Raw genomic sequence first — 12336 nt, 5'->3', positions numbered from 1 at the left:
CAGGTCTGCAGTTAAAAGTGACTTTCTGTATTAGAGGTCGACATTTGGGGATTTTACAATATCGGCCATTGGCCAATTTAGCGCCAAAAAAAAGCCAATATCTTCGGGATCGAAAGTGATAGAGACTTTTTTGCAGGAGCGAAGTCAGAGCTTTAAAACGAGTCCTCCCACAACTCCCTCGGCCTCAGGGGAACAGGGAAACATTGTGATGAAAGTTGGTTAGCTGCAAGTTTGTGAAATACAAGTTTCACTAAACCTCAGTCATTGATTTTGAAGCTCAGAACCTGGAGAATTCAATCACTGAGTTAGTTTTAACCTCCACACAATCACCTAAAGTAATAAAATAAAATCAGTATTTATGTTTTTACAGGATTATAGACCAGACATGTGGATATATCGGCATCGGCCAATAAAAATCCCCAAAATCTGCATTGACGTTAGAGAAAGCCATATCAATCGACCTCGACTCTGTCAGCGTTGCATTGACAAAAAAAATTGGACACCTGGGATGGAGCCGCCAAGCCCACAGTAAAACTGTGGAACCTTTTGTGCTTTGCAGCAAGAGAAAAAGTTGTCTGTGTGTTTAGGCCCTGCTGTTTCGTGTAAAATAGGCTCTTATTTCTTGATAACATTACGAGTTAGGGAGCGGGTTTGGCGGCTGTTTCAAATCCATGTAGACACGGGACAAAGGGCTAAAACTGGGACTATCCCGGGTCAATACGGACGTCTGGTACTCCTATATCTGAGCCAAGCTTGTCCATTATTTAGGTCTGGATTCTCAGTCCCTATATGTTTAATTTATGTGGTTTCTCCATTGTTTACTTGTTTTAAAGAGGATGTTCAGTGGTCACTGGACTTTTCACAAACCAGATTCAGTTTGTTTGACATTTGCTGTGTAAGAAATGTATGATTTTCAACCATTTCAGGTCTGATGGTGTGGAAGAAACCACTTTAGAGTATGGAGAAACGGTGGATTTAGTGTGATACAGGCCTTTAAGGTGAGACTGTCTGATTTAATCCCTGTTTGTGATTGTCAAACGAATCTGTCCTCAGTGTTTTGTTACTTGTTCTTGTCCAAATGTGCTTAGTGTTCAAAGGATTTTGAACTACAAATATAAATGACATTATTACCTTTTTTCAAAACTGTTTCTGCAATAAATGCTTTTCCGATGTGATAAAGGATGAGTTCTTTTACTTCACGCCAAGATGGTCTCGTGTTTAAAGGACTGTTTTTTGCATACTGAGATATGTTCTTACCTGAGCTTAGACGAGCTGATGAGTACCTGTCTGGTCTTTACTCGTGCCCTCAGTCATTCAAAAAGACCGAAGATGTTGTTAGCATTTAGCCTCTCCTCCTCCTCCTCCTCCTCCTCCTCTATGGGGCCAAACGGGGGTGAAGTTAGAAGTGAACAAGAACATGTCGATTTTCGATGCGGATTAAAGGGGTGCTATATTTTTAGGCGCAGTAATACCTTAGGAGCACTTCGATGTCCGCTCAGTAATGTCGAAGTGCTCCTATGGTGTTGCTACGCCTCACAATATAGTACCCCTTTTTATCCGCTTAGAAAATCAACAATTTTGTGTGAGGAAAACGTGGAAGAGCTTGGTGGCTTCTAACTTCACTCCCGTTTGGCCCCATAGAGGCGAGGAGGAGGAGAGGCTTTTGCTTCTTGCTCTGTTTACGTGACTGAACTGGCACGCGTAAACACCAGACAGTTACAATAATGCTCCAGCGACGTCTGACCAGGATCCCCATTCAGACCTGGGTGGACGGGCCATTTTGTCACAGGGCAAAAATGTAAAAGGAATGCATTTCTCCAGCGCTGAGGGTCAGTTCCAGTTCGTGTGAGTTGTGTAGTCCCTGTGTCTTTTATTTTATCTAGTTAGTTTTATTGTTTTATCTACTGTTTTTATATATGATAATGTTTTATCTTTTTTTTAAATTTACATTTGTTTTTTACGTACTATTTATAGTTTTATGCAGGCTTTAGTGTATTCTCTTTTGTTTTGTTTTTTATTTTTAATCTGATAATTAGTCTTGCATCTGTTTATTGTTTTCATGATCTTATGTGCAGCACTTTGGAAATGCTTGTTGTTTAAATGTGCTTTAAAAATGTTATTATTCATTGACCTTTATTTAACCAGGATAATCCCACTGGGATTAAGAATCTCTTTTTCAGGGGAGTCCTGGCCCCAGAGGGGAATCTATTTTACATGTTTTTAGTGGTAGGGGAAACCGGAGTACCCGGAGGAAACCTACGCAGACACGGGGAGAACATGCAAACTCCACACAGAAAGGCCCCGTCCAGGTGGGAATCAAAACCGGGACCTTCTAGCTGTGAGGCGTGAGCGCTAACCGCTGCGCCCCCGTGCCGCCCTAAAAATAAAGTGTCTTCGATTGGATTTTCAATAATCCTGATATAATCCTGATTGGCGTCCCACGCTGAGCGCAGATATGAGCGCCCAATGACCCCACATGAGGGGCGTGTGGTGTCTCTACAGACTGTAGTGAAGACCTGTGTCCTCACGTCAGTCCTGTGACCTCACTCTACAGACTGCAGTGAAGACCTGTGTCCTCACGTCAGTCCTGTGACCTCACTCTACAGACTGCAGTGAAGACCTTTGTCCTCATGTCAGTCCTGTGACCTCACTCTACAGACTGCAGTGAAGACCTTTGTCCTCATGTCAGTCCTGTGACCTCACTCTACAGACTGCAGTGAAGACCTTTGTCCTCACGACAGTCCTGTGACCTCACTCTACAGACTGCAGTGAAGACCTTTGTCCTCACGTCAGTCCTGTGTCCTCATGTCAGTCCTGTGACCTCACTCTACAGACTGCAGTGAAGACCTTTGTCCTCATGTCAGTCCTGTGACCTCACTCTACAGACTGCAGTGAAGCCCTGTGACCCCACGTCAGTCCTGTGTCCCCACATCAGACCTGTGTGCTCACGTCAGTGGAGCACGGCTTGTGTCAGCGCTTCTGTTAGCGCTGCTGTTATCTGTGGCTTTAGAAGCGCCTACAGACGGCGTCCCACACTGAGCGCAGATATGAGCACACAGTGCGTTTCTTCTGAGGCATCTCCAGTTGGAAGCGGATGGATTTTAGGATGTTGGCGCTGTAGCTGCTCTGCGACAGAGCTATATGAGCCACATATTTGCTGTTTACTTCTCTGCACAGGTCTCTGTAAACAGCGTCTGCTATGTCCTGGTAGCTGCGCTGGCAGGGTTTCACCAGGATTTTCCAGTCACAGAGCTGCTGTTTCAGCTGCTGCTGAAGCTTCTGTGACAGAGCCAGCATTTCAAGACTGTTGGGGCGCCTGGTTCTGAAGATCCTACAGAGCACTTCACAGATGACAGCGGTGCAGTCATTGTCGCTCCACAGACTGGACGACCCCTGGCTTGCAGGGAACTGTGGGGAAGTCTGCGTCGGGGCAGAGTGGACTGGGGAAGTCTGCCGTGGGCGCTGAGTGGATGTGGGCGCTTGTGGGACACACTTTGGAGCGTGGAGCTGTGTATCTGGGAACACAAGCTCGTCAGGCTGAAGCTGTAGCACCAGCCGCTCATTGGGTTGATGCTTTATCACCAGCCGCTCGTTTGACTGATGCTGTACCACCAGCTGCTCTTCAGGCTGAAGTTTTAGCACCAGCCGCTCCTTGGGCTGAAGCTGTAGCACCAGTCGCTCGTCGGGCTGAGGTTGTACCACCAACCGCTCATGGGTGGAGGGGAGCATGAGCCTCTGTGAGCTCTGACTGGGTTGGGACAATTTGACGACTAGTCGGCGTATTCTGCCCAGGACTCTCTGCACTGGGTCTTTGAGGACGGGCAGCCGAGTTTGATAATGAATCCAGTGAGTCATTGAGTTCATGAAGATCTTGACCTTGGTTCGGACCTCTTTCCTGAACGTTGGCATGAGTTTTGCAGGTGCCATGCTGTCGGAGATGACATCAGTCAGCTCCCAGCTCATCTCTGTGTGCTGGTTGACTGCAATGGTCTTGGACAGAGTTACATACACGTCTCCTTCTTCTTCTTCTTGAATTAGCTGCTGTAGAAGCGGAGTGGCCTGCTCCATCACCTCCTCCATGGAGACATTAGGTTTGGCATTAGCGCTGCAGCACAGTGGGGTCAATAACCTCCTCAGTGTGCCTTTGGCAAAAGACATGGCGAAGAAAGCTTTGACCTTGTGTGCAACTGATGTCAGATAATTGGTCCTCTGGGAGAAGCTGACGTTGCTCTGCTCCGTGCTGTGGAGAGAGTCTCCGGACACTGCCTTTTGGAGGCTTATCTCCTCCATGAGGTGGGGGACGATGGCGGAAGCTGTGTCCAGGCTGTGTTTGCTCAGACTGGCCTTGTCTTCTGTGCTTAGTTCCACAGCCTCATTGAGCAGCATATCTCTCACCACTGTAGTTGCCTCTATCACAATGGGGCTGGAGGATCTGCCAGGGAGAGGCTGGTCTTGGTTCTCTGCCTGTGAAGACTCTTCTTCAGGTGAGGCCTGGCCACGACAGCACGTTGTCACTTTCTCCTGGATGGCGCGCAGCATAGCTCTGACGTAGCACATCAGGGCCTTCATTTTCTCCTTAGGAGGCCTGTAGTCGCTGTTTTCAGGCAGTTCGAGGTGCTTTCCCTTAATTCGGCTGCAGCACAGGACAGCGTTTATTTGGCTTGTCGCTTCTGTGCACAAAAGATTCAGTAGATTTTTCGTGGATTGGTTAGAGGAACCCACAACAGCATTAAAGCTCTCTCTGAGACCTCTGAGCAAGCCTCTGTTCACTGCCTTCTCCGACACCTGCAGAGAGCGCTGTGTCACTCTCGCCTCCACCACCGTGGTCCTTAAGGCTTCCAGGAGAAGGTTAGCAAGAGACTCAATGACCTCTGAAAATGTCTCCCTCAGATGGATCCTGGAGTCAGGCTCTTTAAAGTTTAAAGAGCTCAGTTTGCCCCAGAACGACAGAATCAGCGGCTGAAGCCTTTCTGTGGAGATCTTTGGCACGACTTCGTCCAGAGGAGAGTCATCTGCTGCGTCCTCCTCTGTTTCTGCTTCATTTTGCATCATCTGATCCATCACAGACTCGTTGAATGTTTGGGCAGTTAAAACTGCCTCGTCTTCTTCAGCTAGAGACATGAGCTGCAGAGTTGTGTGAGGAAATGGGGTGGCGATCCGCTCAGCCACGGGCTTCAAATCGCTCTTGAGTAGTTCAGGACCGGGTGGAGATATTGTTTGGGTTGGAAACGTAAAGGTCACAGATTTCTTCGATGTGTTAGATTGAGAGCTCGACGACTTTGAGAGAATAGATTTTGTTGAGTCAGACGTCGATGTCCTGGCCACAGAGGGACCTTGGACAGGACTCGGGCTGCTCATGGCGCTATTTTCTGTGAAATCTTCCAAAGCGCGGGTAAAACAGGGCCCTGTGTTGATGATGAACTGTGATTCTGTTTAGATTTAGCCGTCGCTGTGTGAAAATCTGTCGCAAAGACAGTGTCGCACTGTCTGTCAGCAGAGTGACACCCGTCTTATGCAAATGACACCTGCCCTGTTTCTATAGCGATGGAATACATCAGTCACATGACTAACTTTTGGAAGTCATATGACCATATATGGGTAATTCTTTAAAATGCCCATACACTGCGTTCCAAATTATTATGCAAATGACATTTTTCTCTGATTTTCTAAATTGTCAACTCAAATGAGAGTCAGCATAATTTTCAAGTCTTTACCTGGTAGTGGATCATTTAAATGTGGTGGAAAAAAATTCCTAGTGATAACAGTATTCTTTTCAAAAATAAATATAGTAAAAACCTCAAAATCCACTGTTCCAAATTATTATGCAACTCATCGTTTCAATACATTTTAAAGCTTGTATTTAACTGAAAATGGTCATTTGTTGAATTTGTAGCATTAGGAGGTCATATTTACTGAAATCAAAAGCTATTTCAATCCAAAATTTATTAACAGGTAGAGTTATATTTTAACATAGGAGCCCTTGTGTGATAGCAGCTTCAAAATTCTTAAATCCATTAAAATTGTGAGTTTTTGGACAGTTTCTGCTTGGATTTCTTTGCAGGATGTTAGAATAGCCTCCCAGAGCTGCCGTTTGGATGAAAACTGCCTCCCACCCTCATAGAAGTTCTTTTTGTTGAGGCTCCAAAGGTTCTCAATAGGGTTGAGGTCAGGGGAGGAGGGGGTCCACATCATGAGTTTCTCTCCCTTTATGCCCATAGCAGCCAGTGATGCAGAGGTTTTCTTTACAGTAGGACATGGTGCGTTGTCATGATGAAGAGGATTTTGTTCGGGAAAGCACGGCTCTTCTTTTTGTAACATAGAAGACAGTGGTCAGTTAGAAACTCCACATATTTTTTAAAGGTCATTTTCACACCTTCAGGGAGCCTAAAAGGGCCTAATGGGGCCGACCAGCTCTCTCCCCATGACTCTGGCCCAAAACATGACTCCGCCACCTCTTTACTGACGTCACAGCCTTGTTGGGACATTGTGGCCATTCACCAACTATCCACTACTCCATTGATCTGACCATCCAGGGTTACACGGCCTCATCAGTGAACAAGACTGTTTGAAAATGAGTCCTCATGTATTTCTGAGCCACTGCAGCCGTTTCTGTTCATGAACATTCAATTAACCGTTTAGGGGAGGCCCGGATAGAAGGTTTATGCACAACTGTAGCCTCTGGAGGGTCCTACACCTTGATGTTCGGGAGACTCCAGAGGCACCAGCAGCTTCAAATACCTGTATGCTGCTTTGTGGCATCTGTTCTCCTAATCTGATGTGTTTGTCTGGCAGAAACCGTCCATATTGTGCCATTATCTGCACAAAACGGAGTGTGCTCTGAATCATCCACCAATCTCTTATCAGTACGATGATTACACTTAATCTTTCATGAAATATCGAAGGTTTTCATACCTAGACCAAGGCATTCAACTATTTCACGCTTTTCATCAGCAGAAAGACCCTTTTTCTTTCCCATATTGCTTGAAAATGATGATCTGCATAATAAAGTGGAACACACTTTTCAGCAGTTTTTCCCTTAACTGGGCTTAACCCGACAATTACTCATCCCAGGTCTCTGAGATTAATGTCAGTGATTCATACAGCCCCAAGACACGATACCATCCATGAGTTTCATTATTATTGTTATTTTTTTTACCTTTTTGACACAAAAATCCAATTTGCATAATAATTTGGAACGCAGTGTATATGGTCATATTTTAAGCCCATTTCTCCCCATTACTATAACAAATGCTGAAGAGGCTGCATTCAAGTGATGTCACAATATTTAATGCAGTCACTATAGCAACCGTCAAACTTCAGATTTTTGTCTTAGTTTTTGGCTAATGGCTGATGAGGAAAAACATTTGACAATTTTCGTTTTGGAGAAAAAAACTCTTACAAAAATGCTGGACCTACTGCTATAAAAGTAATATTCACCAATATCTGTACATCCGGGTCAGCGGAGATAAATGCTAATGGTGCAGCAGCTACGCTAACCCCGGATGTAGTGACAGTATTAAAGGAATAAGCCACCGTTTTTACATACTGAGATATGTTCTTACCTTAGCTTTGACGAGTTCTTTAGGACCTGTCTGATCTTCACCCGTGCCTTCAGTCACGTAAACACAGCGCAGACGGCGTTAGCATTTAGCCTCTCCCCCTCTCCACTACACTGTGTTCCAAATTATTATGCAAATGACATTTTTCTCTGATTTTCTAAATTGTCAACTCAAATGAGAGTCAGCATAATTTTCAAGTCTTTACCTGGTAGAGGATCATTTAAATGTGGTGGAAAAACTTCCTAGTGATAACAGTATGTTTTTCAAAAATACACTCGGATAAATGATGTGATTATAACTGGAATTCCACTGAAGCCACCCTCTTATGCCCATGCGCTGAGGGGAACGCATGAGGAGGAGGGCAGGAATGAGGATACCTCAATTGAGGCCCAGGTCACTTTGTTTCTTCAGAGTAAAGACATCACTGTTGACAGAAATAGTATTGAAGCATGTCACACCCTACAGTCTCAGAATCCAAAGGTTAAATCTCTGGTTATTATGAGATTTGTTAACCGAAAGAACAAGATGGATTTATTGAGGCAGGGTAAAAAATTAAAAGGAACACATGTATATGTTAATGAGCACCTCACTAAAGTAAATGCAGAGCTGGCTAAAAGGGCACGGTTTTTCAAAAAACAAGGGCAAATCCAGGCTACATGGACCTCTAATTGCAAGGTATTTATTAAGACAAATGGCTCACCAGAAGAGGCACGAGTCATTTGCATTAGAAGTCCCGAGCAGTTAGAAAAACTGAGAAGCAATAATTGAAGTTTATTGACTCAGTATTGGTGTGGTCACATGCAGGCATGCATTCATGAGGTGTAAATACGTCTTGTAACTATTGTTCTCATTAAAATGATGTTAAAAGGAATAAAAGGAATAAAAATTGCTCTATTGAACATCTGTAGTTTAAAAAACAAAATTTTTGAATTATCTTCTATTTTATTAGAATCAAATATTCACATAATGGCTCTTACAGAGACACACCTAGATGAAACTGTAGAAGATACAGCTTTAGCAATAGAAGGATATAATATTTTCCGACATGACAGGAATAAACATGGTGGAGGAACTGCATTTTATATTCAAAGTCATATCCCAATAAAAATAAGAAAGGATCTTGGTGCGTTAGGCATAGAAGCGCTTTGGCTTCAAGTACATCTTCCACATCGCAAGCCCATTCTGATGTGCTGTATTTACAGGCCACCAAGTGCTAATGCTGATCACTTGAATAATGTATGTACAATGATCCAAAAAGCTACTGATACAAACTATGAAATGTTTATTCTTGGAGATATGAACATTGATTGGTTCTCGGATCATTGTTGCATGAAAAAAAATCTTGGTAATACAATTATGGTATGTAATCTTGTCCAACTAGTGAATTCACCTACAAGGATAAGAACGAACAGAGATGGGTTAACTACATCGACATGTATTGATCATGTCTATACAAACTGCATGGAAAAGTGCTCAAGCATTATCTCAGTACCAGTCGGCTTCAGTGACCATAATGTTGTTGCTCTGGTTTTCAAGACAAAAATACCACGAGCTGGACCTAAAGTAATTTATAAAAGAATGTATAAATCTTTTTCAGAATTTGATTTTATCAATGATGTGGAAAAGGTACAATGGGACACTGTGTTACAAAGCACACACGCTGAGATTGCATTGAACAATTTTTGTAAATTATTTTCAGCAGTATGTGATAAACATGCCCCAATTAGGAAACTCTCTGTTAGATCGACAAGGTCTCCTTGGCTAGATGGGGATCTGAGGCAATCTATGGGAGAAAGGGACCGAATGAAAAAGGCAGCTGTGAAGTCTGGTGATTCTGAAGACTGGCAAGCTTATCGGTTACTGAGGAACAAAGTAACAAAAATGAATAGGCAAAAGAAAAAACAGTACTATTTTACCAAATTTAAAGACTGTGGAAAAAATAGTAAACAAATATGGAGAATGATAAATGAACTTCTGTGTCGAGGCAAAAGTAGCAAAATGTCTTCTTTCATTGAGATGAATGGTACATTTATTACTAAACCTTGTGAAATTGCAAACTACTTCAACAGTTACTACCAGGATAAAGTGAAAACAATCAGGAATGAGATGCCCCCAGTTAGTAGGAAACTGTCAGAAAAAATTATTCGAGAACAAATTGTTAGTGATAAGTATTGTTCATTTGTCTTTGAACCCGTTAAAACTGATGAAATAAAAAAATTATTGGAAAATATAAATTGTGATAAACCATGTGGAATTGATAATATGGATGGAAAACTTCTAAAGCTTGCAGCCAAATCAGTAGTCAAACCTATATCTTACATTTTTAAAGTATGTTTTGATGAATGTACCTATCCAAATCTGTGGAAAATATCAAAAGTTGTTCCTATGACAAAAAATTCAAAACAGCCACTGAGTGGTCAAAACAGCAGACCCATAAGCATCTTACCTGTCCTGAGCAAACTAATGGAGCAGGTGATATATAAACAAATTCAGAACTATTTTGAAGTGAATCACCTTAATTCTGACGTTCAACATGCATACAAAGCAGGCTACTCAACCAGCACAGCACTAACAACTCTGACTGATGACTGGCTGGGACAAATCGATAACAAGCAATTGGTAGGAATTGTGTTTCTGGACTTCAGTGCAGCATTTGACTTGGTTGATCATCAACTTCTACTTGAGAAACTACAAGCATATGGTTTTTCAAACACAGCTGTCAGTTTCTTAAGTAGTTATTTGGTTGACAGAACACAATGTGTTGCCTTCAATGGTTCCCTTTCAGACACAATAGCCCTAACCTGTGGAATTCCACAGGGCAGTTGCCTAGGTCCTCTTCTTTACAGTGTTTATGTAAATGATATGTCATATGTTTTACGAAAGGCCTGTATGACTGTATATGCAGACGATACAACAATGTATGTTTCTGCCTCTACCGTCGACCAGGTCAATAACATGCTACAACAGGAGCTAATGTCTACTTATGAATGGGTGATTGAGAACAGGTTAAAATTGAATGTATTAAAAACAAAGTGTATGATTTTAGGTTCACAACATGCAATGAGAGAAACTCCAAAGTTAAAACTCTCCATAAATAGCAGATCAGTAGAACAAGTGACAGAGATTAAACTGTTGGGAGTAACTTTAGATCAAACTCTGTCATGGAAGACACATATAAATAACATTGTGACTAAAATGAGTAGGAACATCTCGTTAATAAGAAGCAGTGCCCCTTTTATGTCATTAGAAACAAGAAAACTTGTATTACAGTCTTTAGTTTTATGTCACTTGGACTATTGTCCCGCTGTGTGGTCCAGTGCTGCAAAAAAACACCTTGACAGACTCCAGATAGCTCAGAATCGGGCTGCTAGACTTGCCCTGGGTTGTCCTTTTCGAACAAATACAATTGCTATGCATCAAAAACTGTCATGGATGAAAGTCAAGGACAGATTGGACTGTAGCTCTGTGTTGTCTTTGCATAAAATCTGGACCTTACACAAACCCTTTACCCTGTTCTGTAAACTGCAGCCCACTTGTAACAGACATGGCTTTAGCACAAGACAAGCCTCTATTACTAATTTTACTTTGCCTCGGCCAAAATCTAATGCACAAAAAAGTACATTTATATACCGAGCCACCTCGCACTGGAATATGCTACCTCAGGAAATTAAGAGACTAAAAAATCATCTTTCTTTTAAAATAAATCTAAAGAAACATGTAATCAGTCAAATACAAATAAATAACCTGACTTAAAGTTGCTTTGGGTATTGTAATACACCTTGTTTTGTTTTTCCTCTTACCTCAATTATTTGAATGAGGAAATCTGTATTGTCGATGTGTGTTGTATAAACTATCCTTTGACTGTATAAGGTCTTTTGAATGAGAATGGACCCCAGGAAGAGTAGTCTTTGCGTTGGTAAAGACTAATGGGGATCCTTAAATAAAGAAATAAAGAAATAGTAAAAAACTCAAAATCCACTGTTCCAAATTATTATGCAACTCATCGTTTCAATACATTGAACTGAAAATGGTCATTTGTTGAATTTGTAGCATTAGGAGGTCATATTTACTGAAATCAAAAGCTATTTCAATCAAAAACATCTTAACAGGTCAAGTTATATTTTACCAAAGGAGCCCTTGTGTGAGAGCAGCTTCAAAATTCTTAAATCCATTAAACTTGTGGGTTTTTGGACAGTTTCTGCTTGGATTTCTTTGCAGGATGTTAGAATAGCCTCCCAGAGCTGCTGTTTGGATGAAAACTGCCTCCCACCCTCATAGAAGTTTTTTTTGTTGAGGCTCCAAAGGTTCTCAATAGGGCTGAGGTCAGGGGAGGAGGGGGTCCACATCATGAGTTTCTCTCCTTTTATGCCCATAGCAGCCAGTGATGCAGAGGTTTTCTTTACAGTAGGACATGGTGCGTTGTCATGATGAAGAGGATTTTGTTCGGGAAAGCACGGCTCTTCATTTTGTACCATAGAAGACAGTGGTCAGTCAGAAACTCCACATACACTGCTCACAAAAACTTAGGGTACACTCAAAAAACACAATGTAACTCCAAGTCAGTCAAATTTCTGGGATATCAGACTGTCCAGTTAGGAAGCCACGCTTATTGTGAATCAGTTTCACTTGGTGTTGTGGAAATTAAACAGACAACAGGTGGAAATGAGAGGCAATTAGCAAAATCACTCCAAAAGAGGAATGGTTTTGCAGGTGGTGACCACAGACCATTTCCTTGTCTTCATCCTTTGTACCGTATTTTTGGAACAATTTTGCATTT

The sequence above is a fragment of the Gobius niger genome (genome assembly GCF_951799975.1).
Source record: "Gobius niger genome assembly, chromosome: 4".
NCBI lineage: Eukaryota > Metazoa > Chordata > Actinopteri > Gobiiformes > Gobiidae > Gobius > Gobius niger.
This window is presented reverse-complemented; position numbering follows the sequence as displayed.